Source organism: Ambystoma mexicanum, chromosome 6q (assembly GCF_040938575.1).
Source record: "Ambystoma mexicanum isolate Mex_15411 chromosome 6q, UKY_AmexF1_1, whole genome shotgun sequence".
NCBI classification, from domain to species: Eukaryota; Metazoa; Chordata; class Amphibia; order Caudata; family Ambystomatidae; genus Ambystoma; species Ambystoma mexicanum.
Window position 1 is genome coordinate 132,695,639 of NC_090937.1, and position 17,179 is coordinate 132,712,817.

Below are 17,179 nucleotides of genomic sequence, written 5' to 3' on the forward strand. Positions count from 1 at the left end.
GTCCAAAATGGTCCAATTGCACAGGTACATGTGTGAACAAATAATATCCAGGTAACAAAGTCACTCCACTTTACCACACCCATGTCAGACATGTGACTAGAGGACTGCGAAATGCCTAATAAAAGTGGTGGAATGCAAACAATCTGCCTGAATGAACAGTGAAAAATAAGCAACAATGTTGTGGCAAGGTGACACTTCAAGGGCAACTGGCGTGCAGTTGGGCTAGATGTCTACTGTTGGCAGAAGGGATACTGCTATGGCCTAATGCAGCTGCGCAGGATGTATTGCATGAAGCACATGGCTGACCCATACGACTCAGGCGCACACACTCTCACCTGGCACACAAACAGAAGCCCTCACACACGCACCATGCACATGGATGACACACACATGCATGTGCACTCACCGGACAATGCCTCGTAATCAGGCAGATCTCCCACGCCTTGGATCTGTTCCTCCGTGACGTAGGTTCCAGCGACTGACTCATGTGGAGTGAGTTCCATGTCTACTACTGGAGACCCACCTCCATTCACTAGAGTTGCGGCATGACTTGAGGCCAGCTTACTCTTTGCCCTGCGCTTTAGGTCATTCCAGCGCTTATAGCAATCATTGGCTGTGCGCCTCACGATTTCAAGGGCACTTACGATGTCCGCAACGGTCTGCCAGTGTGCCTGGCGTTGTGCAGGTGTGGTCTTGGATCCTGAAACAATGACCATCTCGTTATCATGTGCGGACACATACTCGACAAGTGCATTCAGTTCGTCATCCGTGAAGCTGGGCTTCCTGGACGGGCCGGACTGTGTAGCCGTGTCTGGGGCATCAGCCTGTGCCGGACGAGCACTCTTCCTCTTCCGCTTGGAAGGTGGTGGTGATCCTGAGTGTCCTGCGCCGCTCTGGACACTAGGGGCAGGAGCCCTGGTGGACTCTGTATCAGGAGTGTGGGATTGCACACTCAGCATGGGAGTTGGTGCAGGCATTGGCTCAAGTGTAATGGTGTCAGGGGGAATGTCAGCAGGATGGACTAGGACCGACACTGTCCTGGCTGGGTGTGTGAGAGCTGGGGTAGATGGAGCCGCAGCTGCCCCTGCAGCCTCTCTGCCCTGCCTACTTGGGGCAGCAGATGACCTTGCTGCCCCAGATGCACGTGGCATGATGACATCAACGTGCACCAGCGCACGTGTCATAGGCCTGCTGACCTGGAAGTCAGCCATGGAGTCAGCCAGGTCTGGTGCCACAATGGGCTGGTCCAACAAGGGCTGAGCATGGATGGTGTCAGCCACATCAGCCTCAACGGGAGGGGGGGGGGATTATGGGTGCCCTTGACTGGTCCTCCACACATGGGGGGACAGGCTCACCCTGCAAGTAACGACCACGTCCCCTACCGGAACCACCACAGCCACCACTTGTGGCTCTTCCACCTTTGCCACCCTTACGGAATCCTCGCCTCCCAGCCATGGCACTGATGTTAATGTGCGTATGGGAGTGGCTGTAAACTATTGTCCTGGGCAATTGGGGGTCAAAGGGGTTGGGTACCAGATGGTAATTGTACCCTAGTGCTCTAGCAAGGCTGAATGTAACCCCTGGGGAAAGATGACGGGTCACGCTACGCACAGGAGCCCCAAAAAAGGGAGATGAGGTGCACGCAACCCTTCCTAGACCACGTGTGCAGAAAGAAAAACCTGCACTACGCTGTGGCACCCAGTAACACAAGAATGAACGTATGCGTGTCACACGCAGCCTAGAATGACCTCTGAAGGGGTAGGCTACACACGGGGCAAGCACAGATGTTAGATACGTGCGTGACTCACCGTCTGCCAGGTAAAAGAGCGTGAAAAAGGAGCGCGTTTGGTTGGCAACACCCCCGCCAAAAGAAGATTTGTACGCTGTCTGAGGAGACAGGACAACAGTAGAAGGGAACACTGTTTGAGGGAACAGGCCCAGGTAAACCAGTAAAAGAGAAAAAAGAGAAAAAGCTGTTAGAGGTAACAGGGAATACGAACTTGAAACGCCGTGAAGTAAATCGCGTGTGAAACGACAAGAAGTACAGAATTCACCCACTCGCTCTCCACGAAAAGCACGTACAAGGAAATGGTGTTCTACACGTACCTTTTATACAGGCCCACACGTCCAGCGTCACTTACGCGGCGTGTACGCGCTAGGGCCATTTCCACCAATTACAGGCTTTGTCACTTCTGCGTGTAGGGCCATTTCCACCAATTACACGCTTTGTCACTTCTGCGTGTAGGGCCATTTCCACCAATTACACGCTTTGTCACTGCCGCGTGTACGCGCTAGGCCCATTCCCACCAATTACACGCTTTGACACTCGGACGTGTCTTTCATTTTTTTCACACGCAACATTTTCAAACGTGTGCCCAATTCAACGTGCACGTGACTTCATAGACGCGCATACGCTGGCGACGCGCTTACGAGCTGAGGGCCTTTGGTCCAATAGAATCGCGTATGCGTGCTGACGCGCTTACGCGCTAAGGGCCTTTCCTCGATTTTCACGCTGACGTGCAGGATTTTCACGTGCCAAATCACTCCGTATCAAGCTGGCCACGCGTAAGCACACGGAAGACCACGCTCCTGCCCAGAAGGCCGAACTACTGCCCCCCAGAGCCCCGAGCACGCTCCCACCTGCCATCTGCTGCTGCCTGACTGCCTGCTACCCACGTGCACTGCCATTTGCTGCCTGCACATCAGCCAGGGGTGCTGTTGCTGTGACCACCCCTGCTGGAACTGAAGACTCCGGACTGGGATTCCATCGCTCCACAGCCCAGCCCCAGGACCCAGTTGCCCACCCACTCCTGCCTCTGGGGTTGTCATGTCGGGGCAAACACCATCTGTGACCACTGACAACCCCCGGCCAGAGAGGCAGAGGGGCACCAGCTTCAGTGCCACCGAAGTCGGTGTCCTGGTGGAGCAAGTCCAGGGGCAGTATGATGCCCTCTTTGGAAGTTCCCGTGCCGACAAGGAAGGACGGACTCGGATCTGGACTGACATTGTGACTGCCATCAACGCGGAGGGGGTGGCAGTCCGGGACTTACAACATGTCAGGAAGCGCTGGGAGGTCTTCAGGTCCAGGACTCTGAACAAGGCCTGGCGCCTCTTGAAGGCAGCGGATGCCAAGGGGCGCCGGGGCCACTTGTCGGAAGAACAGATGAGGGTCCTGGAACGCATATCCCCAGCGCTCCACGTCCAGGTCCTAGAGAAGCAGACCCGTCTGGAGTCGAGCGGTGAGTGACCATGCATCCTGATTGTGAGCAGTGCGTGTGGTGATTATTCGGTAGTGTGCAGGTTGCACATCTGTTTGTATGGGGTCGAGTATGGGTGGGGGTGTACAGGGCCGTGGGGCTGACACATGCGAGGGCTGTAATGTGTGAGACATGGATGGTGCTTGTGTGTGTAGGCTTGCATGCCAAATGCAGTTGTGTGTGCACACATGTTTGGATGAATGTGTATGTAAGTAGACATGTCCGTGATGTCACGCATGTATGTTGTTTTCGGCTGCATCTATGAGCACTGTGTACATGTGCATGTGTGTGTATTTGACAAGGGTGCAACAGTGATGCAACATGGATGCATGTGACAGCGGTATGTGGAAGCCTGATTGGCAGATGTGACATGGATGCCCGTCTGAACACTGCAACACTTGGCAGAGGTGTACACATGCATGCAAGTGTGGTGGTGTGTGTACATGTGTGGTGCACTTCCTGTGTTGCATCTGATGTCTGGCTCCCCTTTGGCTGCTCATGCAGTTGTATGTGTAGGGATGGTGGTGGCAGTTGCGATATGGCTGTGGTATGGCTCATGTGTGCGAGTTGTAATGACATGTGTGTTGGGGATTGTGATGACATGTCTGAGGTTTGCCAATGCCACTCATGTGCAACTGTCATGTGTGTATGTGTCCATTGTACAGTGCCCTGATGCCTGTGTTTTGTTTCTCCCTGTCTGCAGCGTCAACTGATGAAGAGGGCGGAGAAGGTGCTGTGGAGCACAGCAGCGGGGATCCCACCGCCAGCCGGAGACGCAAGGCCCGGCTCCCCTCCCGTGTTGTCATCTCGTCGGGGAGTGAGGAGTCCGGTGCCGCGTCCCAGGCCGCAGCTGCCGGGGGGAGGTCCAAGAGGCAGAGGTTGGAGTTGGACTCCTCGGCAGCAGAAGGGGCAGCTGGGACCCCACAGGGCCCAACAGGGGAAGATGGCACGGAGTCATCCAGGTTGGTGGGGGGTTTGGTGGAGGAGGCCGTGCAAGCACCAGAGACGGGGTCTGGAGGTGGGGATCCCACTGGTGCTAGTGGTGCAGTGCAGGACCAGGGTTAGGAGGCAGCACAGGCCGCCGCGGAGGTGCCTGTGTGCAATCCTGTCCCCGATCCTGTCCCTGCATCATCTTGCACCAGCAGGGATACCTACGCCCAGACCCGTTTTCAGGCAGGGGATGAGCTGACGTCTACTGGCCTTCCTCTGCCTGCGGACGTGGCCATCCAGGTCCGGGTTGAGCCTGTCCTGGCTGGTGTGGCGTTGCGTCAACGGGCCATGCGAGGTGACCTGCAGTCTTTTCATGGAGAGACTGCACGTCATCTCGAATGGCTCGTTGACCACGTCAGCCTGCTGGGACAGGTCACCCAGGCCGGATTCCTCCATCTGATGGGGCTTGCTCCGACCCCCTCCTCAATTGGACCCCCTACGCGCCAGTCGTCCTCTGTGCCATCTTCCCCCCCATCAGTCACCTGGGTGCCCTGTGGAGCTGCCTCTGACGGTGCGGCCAGGCTGGTGGAGGAGGCATCCCTGCCACAGTCGGGAGTCGGACGTCCAGCAGGGGTGGCCACATCAACAACTGCACCCCAGCCGGCGGAGGATGTGCAGGCAGCAGGAGGCAGTGCACGGGCAGAGGCAGAGCAGCAGCAGCAACATGGTGGGAGCCATGAAGGCTCGGGGCCTTCGACATCGGAGGGGCAGGCATCGGCCGGAGGGCAGGAGGACCCAGGACAGAGAGTGTCTTCCGTGTGGCAGCGGTTGGGCCACGCCATAGGTGCGGAGCGGCGGCGGGCGGAAGAGGCGCGGCTCACAATGGTCAGGGCGGAGAACTCCATGCGGAGGGCCCTGAGGCGGGCTGAGTGCCTCGAGGCAATCCGCAGGGGGTTGGAGGAGGACACAGCGTCGTCCCTGTGGACCCTCGGGGCCATGGAACAGGACCGCCTCCGGGACATCGAAAAGGAGTTCGATGATGCCCTGGCCCGGAGCACCACGGAGTGAGCCGCTGGACTTGCCCGCCGCCTTTGTATATAGTTCTTTAGTTTTAGGTTTCCTTTGTTTGTTGTTATGATTTGGAGTCGACGGACACTGCTCCACTTTTTGTATATAGTTGCATTTTAGTTAGGGTTTTTTGTAGGTTTCCTTTGTTCAGTTGGGCTCATGGACCCTTGGATGTTTTGTACATAGTTCTTCATTGGATTGATTTTATTTTTCATTTGACTTTAGACTACATTTTTTTGGATTAGGATTTGGTGTTTTTATTTTTTAAACAGACATGCAGCTTATCTTTTTTTCATTCCCTTTGTAGTTAGTTTCATTTCATTTGCATTCTTATTTTTTTAATACAATTTTGTTTTCATACTTCACTGTGTGGTATCATCTCATTGCTTTCATGCATGTCATGTTGGGTGTTTTCCCATTCAATTGCAACCATTGTGTGTGACGGACATGGGTTCATTAGCTTTATGAACATTGGGGGTGTAAGATGTAATTTCCTTTTCCATGTGGGTGAATGGGTTACTTGGTTGGGCTTTTTGGCTGTGGAGGCTGACCATGACGCACATGATTGGGGATTGTGAGGACCTGGTGGAGACTGCCCATGGTGGCTGGGGGGTGGGGGTGGTGGGAGACATGGGTGGGAGCCTGGTGGTGGGTGCCCCTGCTGGCTGGGGGGTGGGGGTGGTGGGAGACATGAGTGGGGGCCAGGTGGAGGCTGCCCCTGGATGCTGGGGGATGGGGGTTCAGGGGGACATGAGTGGGGGCCTGGTGGTGCTGCCCCTGCACTGCTGGGGGGGTGGGGGTGGTGGGAGACATGAGTGGGGGCCTGGTGGAGGGTGCCCCTGGTGGCTGGGGGGTGGGGGTGGTGGGAGACATGAGTGGTGGCCTGGTGGAGGCTGCCCCACACTGCTGGGGGGTGGGGTTGGTGGGAGACATGAGTGGGGGCCTGGTGGTGCTGCCCCTGCACTGCTGGGGGGTGGGGGTGGTGGGAGACATGAGTGGGGGCCTGGTGGAGGGTGCCCCTGGTGGCTGGGGGGTGGTGGGAGACATGAGTGGTGGCCTGGTGGAGGCTGCCCCACACTGCTGGGGGGTGGGGGTGGTGGGAGACATGAGTGGGGGCCTGGTGGAGGGTGCCCCTGGTGGCTGGGGGGTGGGGGTGGTGGGAGACATGAGTGGGGGCCTGGTGGAGGCTGCCCCTGCACTGCTGGGGGGGTGGTGATAGGGGACATGATTGGGGGCCTGGTGGAGGGTGCCCCTGCACTGCTGGGGGGTGGGGGTGATGGGAGACATGGGTAGGAGCCTGGTGGTGGGTGCCCCTGCTGGCTGGGGGTGGGGGTGGTGGGAGACATGAGTGGGGGCCTGGTGGAGGGTGCCCCTGCACTGCTGGGGGGGGTGGTGATAGGGGACATGAGTGGGGGCCTGGTGGAGGGTGCCCCTGGTGGCTGGGGGGTGGGGGTGCAGGGGGAATTGAGTGGGGGCCTGGTGGTGCTGCCCCTGCACTGCTGGGGGGTGTGGGTGGTGGGAGACATGAGTGGGGGCCTGTTGGAGGGTGCCCCTGGTGGCTGGGGGGTGGGGGTGGTGGGAGACATGGGTGGGAGCCTGGTGGGGGCTGGCCATGGTTGCTGGGGGGTGGGGGTGGTGGGAGACATGGGTGGGGGCCTGGTGTAGGCTGCCCCTGGATGCTGGGGGGTGGGGGTGCAGGGGGACATGAGTGGGGGCCTGGTGGTGCTGCCCCTGCACTGCTGGGGGGTGGGGGTGGTGGGAGACATGAGTGGGGGCCTGGTGGAGGGTGCCCCTGGTGGCTGGGGGGTGGGGGTGGTGGGAGACATGGGTGGGAGCCTGGTGGGGGCTGCCCATGGTTGCTGGGGGGTGGGGGTGGTGGGAGACATGAGTGGGGGCCTGGTGGAGGGTGCCCCTGGTGGCTGGGGGGTGGGGGTGGTGGGAGACATGAGTGGGGGCCTGGTGGAGGTTGCCCCTGCACTGCTGGGGGGGGTGGTGATAGGGGACATGAGTGGGGGCCTGGTGGAGGGTGCCCCTGCACTGCTGGGGGGTTGGGGTGGTGGGAGACATGGGTGGGAGCCTGGTGGTGGGAGCCCCTGCTGGCTGGGGGGTGGGGGTGGTGGGAGACATGTGTGGGGGCCTGGTGGAGGCTGCCCCTGCACTGCTGGGGGGGTGGTGATAGGGGACATGGGTGGTGGCCTGGTGGAGGCTGCCCATGGTTGCTGGGGGGTGGGGGTGGTGGGAGACATGAGTGGGGACCTGGTGGAGGCTGCCCCTGCACTGCTGGGGGGGTGGTGATAGGGGACATGAGTGGGGGCCTGGTGGAGGGTGCCCCTGGTGGCTGGGGGGTGGGGGTGGTGGGAGACATGAGTGGTGGCCTGGTGGAGGCTGCCCCACACTGCTGGGGGGTGGGGGTGGTGGGAGACATGAGTGGGGGCCTGGTGGAGGGTGCCCCTGCACTGCTGGGGGGTGGGGGTGGTGGGAGACATGGGTGGGAGCCTGGTGGTGGGTGCCCCTGCTGGCTGGGGGGTGGGGGTGGTGGGAAACATGAGTGGGGGCCTGGTGGAGGCTGCCCCTGCACTGCTGGGGGGGGGGGGTTGTGATAGGGGACATGGGTGGTGGCCTGGTGGAGGCTGCCCATGGTTGCTGGGGGTGGGGGTGATGGGAGACATGAGTGGGGGCCTGGTGGAGGCTGCCCCTGCACTGCTGGGGGGGTGGTGATAGGGGACATGAGTGGGGGCCTGGTGGAGGGTGCCCCTGCACTGCTGGGTGGTGGGGGTGGTGGGAGACATGGGTGGGAGCCTGGTGGTGGGTGCCCCTGCTGGCTGGGGGGTGGGGGTGGTGGGAGACATGAGTGGGGGCCTGGTGGAGGGTGCCCCTGGTGGCTGGGGGGTGGGGGTGGTGGGAGACATGAGTGGGGGCCTGGTGGAGGGTGCCCCTGCACTGCTGGGGGGTGGGGGTGGTGGGAGACATGGGTGGGAGCCTGGTGGGGGCTGCCCATGGTTGCTGGGGGGTGGGGGTGGTGGGAGACATGGGTGGGGGCCTGGTGGAGGCTGCCCCTGGATGCTGGGGGTGGGGGTGCATGGGGACATGAGTGGGGGCCTGGTGGTGCTGCCCCCACACTGCTGGGGGGTGGGGGTGGTGGGAGACATGAGTGGGGGCCTGGTGGAGGGTGCCCCTGGTGGCTGGAGGATGGGGGTGGAGGGAGACATGGGTGGGAGCCTGGTGTGGGCTGCCCATGGTTGCTGGGGGGTGGGGGTGGTGGGAGACATGAGTGGGGGCCTGGTGGAGGTTACTCCAGGTGGCTGGGGGGTTGGGTTGGTGGGAGACATGAGTGGGGGCCTGGTGGAGGCCGCCCCTGCACTGATGGGGGGTGGGGGTGGTGGGAGACATGGGTGGGAGCCTGGTGGTGGGTGCCCCTGCTGGCTGGGGGATGGGGGTGGTGGGAGACATGAGTGGGGGCCTGGTGGAGGGTGCCCCTGCACTGCTGGGGGGGGTGGTGATAGGGGACATGAGTGGGGGCCTGGTGGAGGGTGCCCCTGCACTGCTGGGGGGTGGGGGTGGTGGGAGACATGAGTGGGGGCCTGGTGGAGGGTGCCCCTGGTGGCTGGGGGGTGGGGGTGGTGGGAGACATGAGTGGTGGCCTGGTGGAGGCTGCCCCACACTGCTGGGGGGTGGGGGTGGTGGGAGACATGAGTGGGGGCCTGGTGGAGGGTGCCCCTGCACTGCTGGGGGGTGGGGGTTGTGGGAGACATGAGTGGGGGCCTGGTGGAGGGTGCCCCTGGTGGCTGGGGGGTGGGGGTGGTGGGAGACATGGGTGGGAGCCTGGTGAGGCTGCCCATGGTTCCTGGGGGGTGGGGGTGGTGGGAGACATGAGTGGGGTCCTGGTGGAGGGTGCCCCTGGTGGCTGGGGGGTGTGGGTGGTGGGAGACATGAGTGGGGGCCTGGTGGAGGCTGCCCCTGCACTGCTGGGGGGGTGGTGATAGGGGACATGAGTGGGGGCCTGGTGGAGGGTGCCCCTGCACTGCTGGGGGGTGGGGGGGTGGGGGTGGTGGGAGACATGGGTGTTAGCCTGGTGGTGGGTGCCCCTGCTGGCTGGTGGGTGGGGGTGGTGGGAAACATGAGTGGGGGCCTGGTGGAGGGTGCCCCTGCACTGCTGGGGGGGGTGGTGATAGGGGACATGAGTGGGGGCCTGGTGGATGGTGCCCCTGGTGGCTGGGGGGTGGGGGTGGTGGGAGACATGAGTGGGGGCCTGGTGGAGGGTGCCCCTGGTGGCTGGGGGGTGGGGGTGGTGGGAGACATGAGTGGTGGCCTGGTGGAGGCTGCCCCACACTGCTGGGGGGTGGGGGTGGTGGGAGACATGAGTGGGGGCCTGGTGGAGGGTGCCCCTGCACTGCTGGGGGGTGGGGGTTGTGGGAGACATGAGTGGGGGCCTGGTGGAGGGTGCCCCTGGTGGCTGGGGGGTGGGGGTGGTGGGAGACATGGGTGGGAGCCTGGTGAGGCTGCCCATGGTTCCTGGGGGGTGGGGGTGGTGGGAGACATGAGTGGGGTCCTGGTGGAGGGTGCCCCTGGTGGCTGGGGGGTGTGGGTGGTGGGAGACATGAGTGGGGGCCTGGTGGAGGCTGCCCCTGCACTGCTGGGGGGGTGGTGATAGGGGACATGAGTGGGGGCCTGGTGGAGGGTGCCCCTGCACTGCTGGGGGGTGGGGGGGTGGGGGTGGTGGGAGACATGGGTGTTAGCCTGGTGGTGGGTGCCCCTGCTGGCTGGTGGGTGGGGGTGGTGGGAAACATGAGTGGGGGCCTGGTGGAGGGTGCCCCTGGTGGCTGGGGGGTGGGGGTGGTGGGAGACATGAGTGGTGGCCTGGTGGAGGCTGCCCCACACTGCTGGGGGGTGGGGGTGGTGGGAGACATGAGTGGGGGCCTGGTGGAGGGTGCCCCTGCACTGCTGGGGGGTGGGGGTTGTGGGAGACATGAGTGGGGGCCTGGTGGAGGGTGCCCCTGGTGGCTGGGGGGTGGGGGTGGTGGGAGACATGAGTGGTGGCCTGGTGGAGGCTGCCCCACACTGCTGGGGGGTGGGGGTGGTGGGAGACATGAGTGGGGGCCTGGTGGAGGGTGCCCCTGCACTGCTGGGGGGTGGGGGTTGTGGGAGACATGAGTGGGGGCCTGGTGGAGGGTGCCCCTGGTGGCTGGGGGGTGGGGGTGGTGGGAGACATGGGTGGGAGCCTGGTGAGGCTGCCCATGGTTCCTGGGGGGTGGGGGTGGTGGGAGACATGAGTGGGGTCCTGGTGGAGGGTGCCCCTGGTGGCTGGGGGGTGTGGGTGGTGGGAGACATGAGTGGGGGCCTGGTGGAGGCTGCCCCTGCACTGCTGGGGGGGTGGTGATAGGGGACATGAGTGGGGGCCTGGTGGAGGGTGCCCCTGCACTGCTGGGGGGTGGGGGGGTGGGGGTGGTGGGAGACATGGGTGTTAGCCTGGTGGTGGGTGCCCCTGCTGGCTGGTGGGTGGGGGTGGTGGGAAACATGAGTGGGGGCCTGGTGGAGGGTGCCCCTGCACTGCTGGGGGGGGTGGTGATAGGGGACATGAGTGGGGGCCTGGTGGATGGTGCCCCTGGTGGCTGGGGGGTGGGGGTGGTGGGAGACATGAGTGGGGGCCTGGTGGAGGGTGCCCCTGGTGGCTGGGGGGTGGGGGTGGTGGGAGACATGAGTGGTGGCCTGGTGGAGGCTGCCCCACACTGCTGGGGGGTGGGGGTGGTGGGAGACATGAGTGGGGGCCTGGTGGAGGGTGCCCCTGCACTGCTGGGGGGTGGGGGTGGTGGGAGACATGAGTGGGGGCCTGGTGGAGGCTGCGCCACACTGCTGGGGGGTGGGGGTGGTGGGAGACATGAGTGGGGGCCTGGTGGAGGGTGCCCCTGCACTGCTGGGGGGTGGGGGTGGGTGGGAGACATGAGTGGGGGCCTGGTGGAGGCTGCCCCTGCACTGCTGGGGGGTGGGGTGGTGGGAGACATGAGTGGGGGCCTGGTGGAGGCTGCCCCTGCACTGCTGGGGGGTGGTGGTGATAGGGGACATGGGTGGTGGCCGGGTGGAGGCTGCCCATGGTTGCTGGGGAGTGCTGGTGGTGGGAGACATGGGTGGGAGCCTGGTGGGTGCTGGCCATGGTTGCTGGGGGGTGGGGGTGGTGGGAGACATGGGTGGGGGCCTGGTGGAGGCTGCCCCTGGATACTGGGGGGTGGGGGTGCAGGGGGACATGAGTGGGGGCCTGGTGGTGCTGCCCCTGCACTGCTGGGGGGTGGGGGTGGTGGGAGACATGAGTGGGGGCCTGGTGGAGGGTGCCCCTGGTGGCTGGGGGGTGGGGGTGGTGGGAGACATGAGTGGTGGCCTGGTGGAGGCTGCCCCACACTGCTGGGGGGTAGGGGTGGTGGGAGACATGCATTGTTGATCAGTAGTGCAAGGTGACATGTGGGTTGGCTGGGGGGCATGCCCATGGTGGATGGGCTGCCTGCGGGACATGAGCAGGGGTGCAGGGTAGTCCCCCGTGGTGTGGGCTGCCTGCAGGGGTCGTGGAGGTTGTGGAGCGTACACCTGGGAGGACCCACACGGCCAATTCACGTGTAGTACTCCCCAGAACCCCTGAAATACACGTACCCTGCTGAAATCGCGTGTGGAACTTCCCGCGCACCCCTGGAATACACGTACCCTGCTGAAATCGCGTGTGGAACTTCCCGCGCACCCCTGAAATACACGTACCCTGCTTGCACGGGGCCTATCGCGTGTGGAACTTCCCGCGCACCCCAGAAATACACGTACCCTGCTTGCACGGGGCCAATCGCGTGTGGAACTTCCCGCGCACCCCTGAAATACACGTACCCTGCTCGCACTGGGACAATCGCGTGTGGAACTTCCCGCGCACCCCTGAAATACACGTACCCTGATGAAATCGCGTGTGGAACTTCCCGCGCACCCATGGAATACACGTACCCTGCTCGCACTGGCCCATTCGCGTGTGGAACTTCCCGCGCACCCTTGAGATACACGTACCCTGCTGAAATCGCGTGTGGAACTTCCCGCGCACCCATGGAATACACGTACCCTGCTCGCACTGGGACAATCGCGTGTGGAACTTCCCGCGCACCCCTGAAATACACGTACCCTGCTGAAATCGTGTGTGGAACTTCCCGCGCACCCCTGAAATACACGTACCCTGCTTGCACGGGGCCAATCGCGTGTGGAACTTCCCGCGCACCCCTGAAATACACGTTCCCCGCTTGGCGTTTGCTGTTTGCCAGCCCGGTGAACTGGTCCAAGGTTAGCGCAGCCCTTTGCGATGATTTAGCGATTTTGATGGCTTTTCCTTGCGCGAGGGCGTTCTTGGGGGCGTTACTGGCGCTGCTGCAGGGTCGCTGCGATTCTCTGCGCCATGGCTGGTTTGGGAGCCTAAAATCCATGAATACGCTGTGCGCGGAAATCGGTTTTAGCGCACGTGCCTGGCGCAGTCAATCGCACGTGGACACTCTGCACCAGCCGCTTGCGACACTTTTCTGCGAAATTCTATGAATTACCCTGAATGTTTCCATTTGCATGGAGTCCCATAGGACTCCATGGAATGGTATTGCTGCAAATACCGGCACTGGTAGCACCGATGCCGGTGATTCTGGTAATTATTTGCCAGTAGGGACCTGATCTACCGGCAGGTTAAGCCTGCAGGGAGATCCTTCGCCCCCACCAGTAAAACTGTAATGAGGATTTTCACTTGGCCGGTACACTTGTAATGAGGCCCATGTAGAGTTTGCATATGACCTTATGATTTGAGATATTACTCTATCTTGTGTCCTGACCTGAGAAGATCCATTAACAGAATAGGAGTTTGGAGCATACCTTGGCTGGGGCAAAATATATTAAAGATACAAAATGTGAGCATTATATATCATTTCAATTGGTTTTCTATCTGTTTTTCTGAACCCTGTGTTTCATTGTCACATTGGTTATTCATGTTGTGTTGAGATGAACCCACTCTTGTTTATATACAATATAATTCATTTGTATATGTACATACAACCCTCAGACAAAGGGACGAACATTATCATAATTAATCGGTTGGACTACATAAAAAAGGAAGAAAGACAGTTAACAGACAAAGGGCCTCATTACGACCCAGGCGGTAAGGGGTTAATGGCAGCGTTAACAGCGCCGACCCTTACCGCCTGAGTACGAGGTCCCTTAGCGCCATGGCGCTTTTAACACCTGCTTTTAGCAGGTGTTAAAATCCATGGCGCTAAGGGACCATGGAGTTAATTACGCCACCGTAATTTACGGTGGCGTAATTAACGCCTTCCCCACTCCCATTATGCCCTATGGGGCAAAAATGGGAATGGGGAAGGGTAAATGGGGATTGGGGACTTACCGCCCCGCCAAGGTCGGAATGGGGCGGTAAGTCCGCCAACCACCATGGCGTAAACGTAGTTTACGCCATGGTGGTAAAGTCACGGCCCAGGCGGTAACTTACCGCCTGGGTCGTAATGAGGCCCAAAGCCTGTTATGCCAAATTGGAAGAAGACCCTACAGCAGGAATGTATTATAAACTTTTCAAGCTTTTAACTACATGCAAAGAAAAAGAATTGCTCTATGATGAAATGTGTAAATTCTTATATCCGAAATTTCCAGTTAGCCAACTATCTATTTTTTGCCTAAAGTGCACAAGAGCATGACAAGACCTCCAGGGCGACCACTAGTGACACTCTGTGGAGCCTTATATGAGAATACCTCAAAGCTTGTGGTCAAGACTTTGGTGTCCTGTGTGACTACACTTCCATCATATTTGAGAGACACCAAAGATTTCCTGAATAAAATAGATGGCATACCGTGGGAATCAACTTTCCTGCTCACCGCTTTGGATGTAGTGTCTCTTTATACCTCAATCAAACATTCAGATGGTCTACGAGCGTGTGAGTACTTTCTCCATACTAGACCCATGAAATTTCTACAACATGGGAAAATGATATTGGACATGATCAATGTCTGCTTGACTAACAATTGTTTTTTGTTCAACAAAGTATTTTATGTACAGCTTCATGGAACAGCCATGGGCACCACTTTTGCTCCCCCCTACACCAACCTAATGATGGGCTGGTGCAAGAAGTTTGTGGTATGGCAACCAGATAATAATAATTACACAGCCAAAATTATACTTTGGCTGTGTGATGTTGACGATGTATTTATTATCTGGGATGGGACAAGCACTGAATGGTTGGATTTTGTACAAACAACGATAACCAGCTAAATCTCAAGTTTACAGAGAGCCACAGGAAGACTGATATTGTTTATCTAGATATTCTTGTTACAGTGGCTCAGGAAGAACTGGTTACCAAACTTTACAGAAAACCCACCAGTTCCAACATATCCTTACATGCGATGAGTAACCATCCAACAGCCCTAAAGTAGAGCATACCTTATGGGGAGTTCATCCTCATAAGGAGAAATTGTTCTAAAATTGAAACCTTTGATGTGGAATGTGCACGCATGGCATTGAGGTTTCAACAATGTGGCTACTTGAAGAAGATACTTGAAAGAGCTTATGACAAAGCAAGGGACAAAGATCGCTCCTCTTTGTTAGTATCTAATGTAGTGCCTTCAGCCGATCAAGCTACCAGTGAGACACGCCTTATTCTGACCTTTTGAAAGGGATCACAGGACATTCAACAGATAATGCGAAAACATTGGCATGTTCTTCAGCTAGATGAACATTTGGGTGAAATACTGGGTGACAAATGAGCATTAGATTTCAGCGATCTACTTTGCTTAAAGACAATCTAGTGTCCAGTTTCATGAGTCCGATGGTAATGCCACAAGGCCAAAGTTGGCTCAATATGAAAACAACTGTTTTTTACAAATGTATGAAATGTAAAGTTTGCCAGTATGCCACTAATATTTTGAATTACCTGCATCCCATTTGGCAAAAAACATCACAATTGGTCACGCATGTGGTATATGTCCTGACTCGTCCATGTGGTAAATGGTTTGTTGGGAGCAGTATAGGCAAATTAAAGCTCAGAGTGCTCCAAAATATTTGTGCCATTAAGAACATGGACCCAACATATCCCATAGCACTACACTTTCAAACAACCCATGGAGGGAAAGCGGATGGTTTGCCTATTTTGGCATTCACACAGTTTCTAAACAACACAGAGGTGGGAACCAGAAGCTTTTACTTAGACAACTAGAAAACAAATGTATCCCGGACCTGGAACCTAAAAGATCTAAAGGACACAACTTAGTTGAGGAACTGTACACTTTTCTTGGTACTTAATATAAACTGTTCCATCAAGTTTTAAGTTCCATATAAGCAGTTTGCACAGATTAAGGCACTATGCACTTTACTTTAATTATTGTTGGATATGTAACAAATTGCATATTTCTAACGGAATGCTGCTTTGCATATTTGCACATGAATAAGTGTTTACAGTTGCACTAGATACACTGATGTATTTTATTGACTGATGTATAGATCATGGTCAGACATTGTCTATTAAGCACACTGTCTTTGATTGATGCAATATATAGTATGTTCCCTGTTTATTGTTGATGACATTACAAGTAAGTGGCGGCTGCGGTTTTGAACCTTGTATCCATGTGATTCTGCAATCAATGTGGTCTGGTCGAGGTTTCCATTTATCTTCAATGGATTGCCACTAGTGCAGTATGATCAGGCCCCCCTACGGGTACTAAAGTGGTTCCTCACAAGTTACCACACTTCTATTTGTTAAAACCGCAGCACAACCTACATATTCTGAGTTTTTTGCAATGATTATTTTTTACTAATCATGACATTTTTGTGGTGAAATTACCACAGTGGTAATTCTATCAGGGAATCCTATTGCGTGCCCCACGCAAGTTTGCGAGCACTGTAAATGTTGGAAACTAATGCATTACAAGATGTCTCACCTTGCATCATGAAAATGTACCTGACCTAAAATGTGACACTCTCTCTCAGTCCGTGACCATAGAGTTATCGGTGCTTACCATAAGTCTCTTCTTTTTGTCTAACCCCTTCACAAACGTGATCAAGCAGAGTGTGAACCGCGAAACGCATCGTCTTCTTGTTGCTTTCCTTTTTTCCATGGCACATTACAATAAAGGAGATTTCATTGCCAGGAATGCTGTGGTGTTTCTTCTCTTTGCTTTGAGGACATTATGCTCTCTAAGCTACTTTTGCGAGTGCATTTCCAAACTTGTACCCAGGTATGAAGGTTCTGCTAATATATATATATATGGAAAATAGGTTGTTAAAGGGATGTTATGGTTAAGTTGCACTACTAAAAACCTTTTGCCTTTACTGAAAAACTACCCTAACGCAACTTTATGCTTAAAGTGCCCTACTAAAAACCTATGAAATTCACTAACAAAAAATGTTGTTAAAAGGATGTCACGGTTAAGTTGCTGTACTAAAAACCTTTTGCCTTTACTGAAAAAAACTACCCTACAGCAACGTTAAGTGTTCTACTAAAAACCTATAAAATTCAATGGAAAAACGTTGCTGCAGGGACATGATGACATGGGACATGATATGGTTACAGGTAAAACCTAAAAAACCCAGAAATTTGCAATGTATGGTATGGTACACAACCATAGCTCGTGCTACCACTGTGCACTGCAAGTGCTTACACCCGTGACATCAAAGATGATGTCACAAATGTCATTGATGACAAGACTGATGACTTCACATGTGTATTTAGTTTTTATGAAAAGCCTCTGCAAGGAATTGTCATTGTAATGTTGGCAGAAAACCATCAGAGGTCTTTGGAAAAACTATCTTGAGATAAACAGTTCATTAACCAATGAATTCATATGAACACCATTCCATTACATAGTTCTTTCCAGTACATGACCCAACTCATGTAGAAATGTAGGTACTGTCTGCAGCATGCTTCATACAGGTG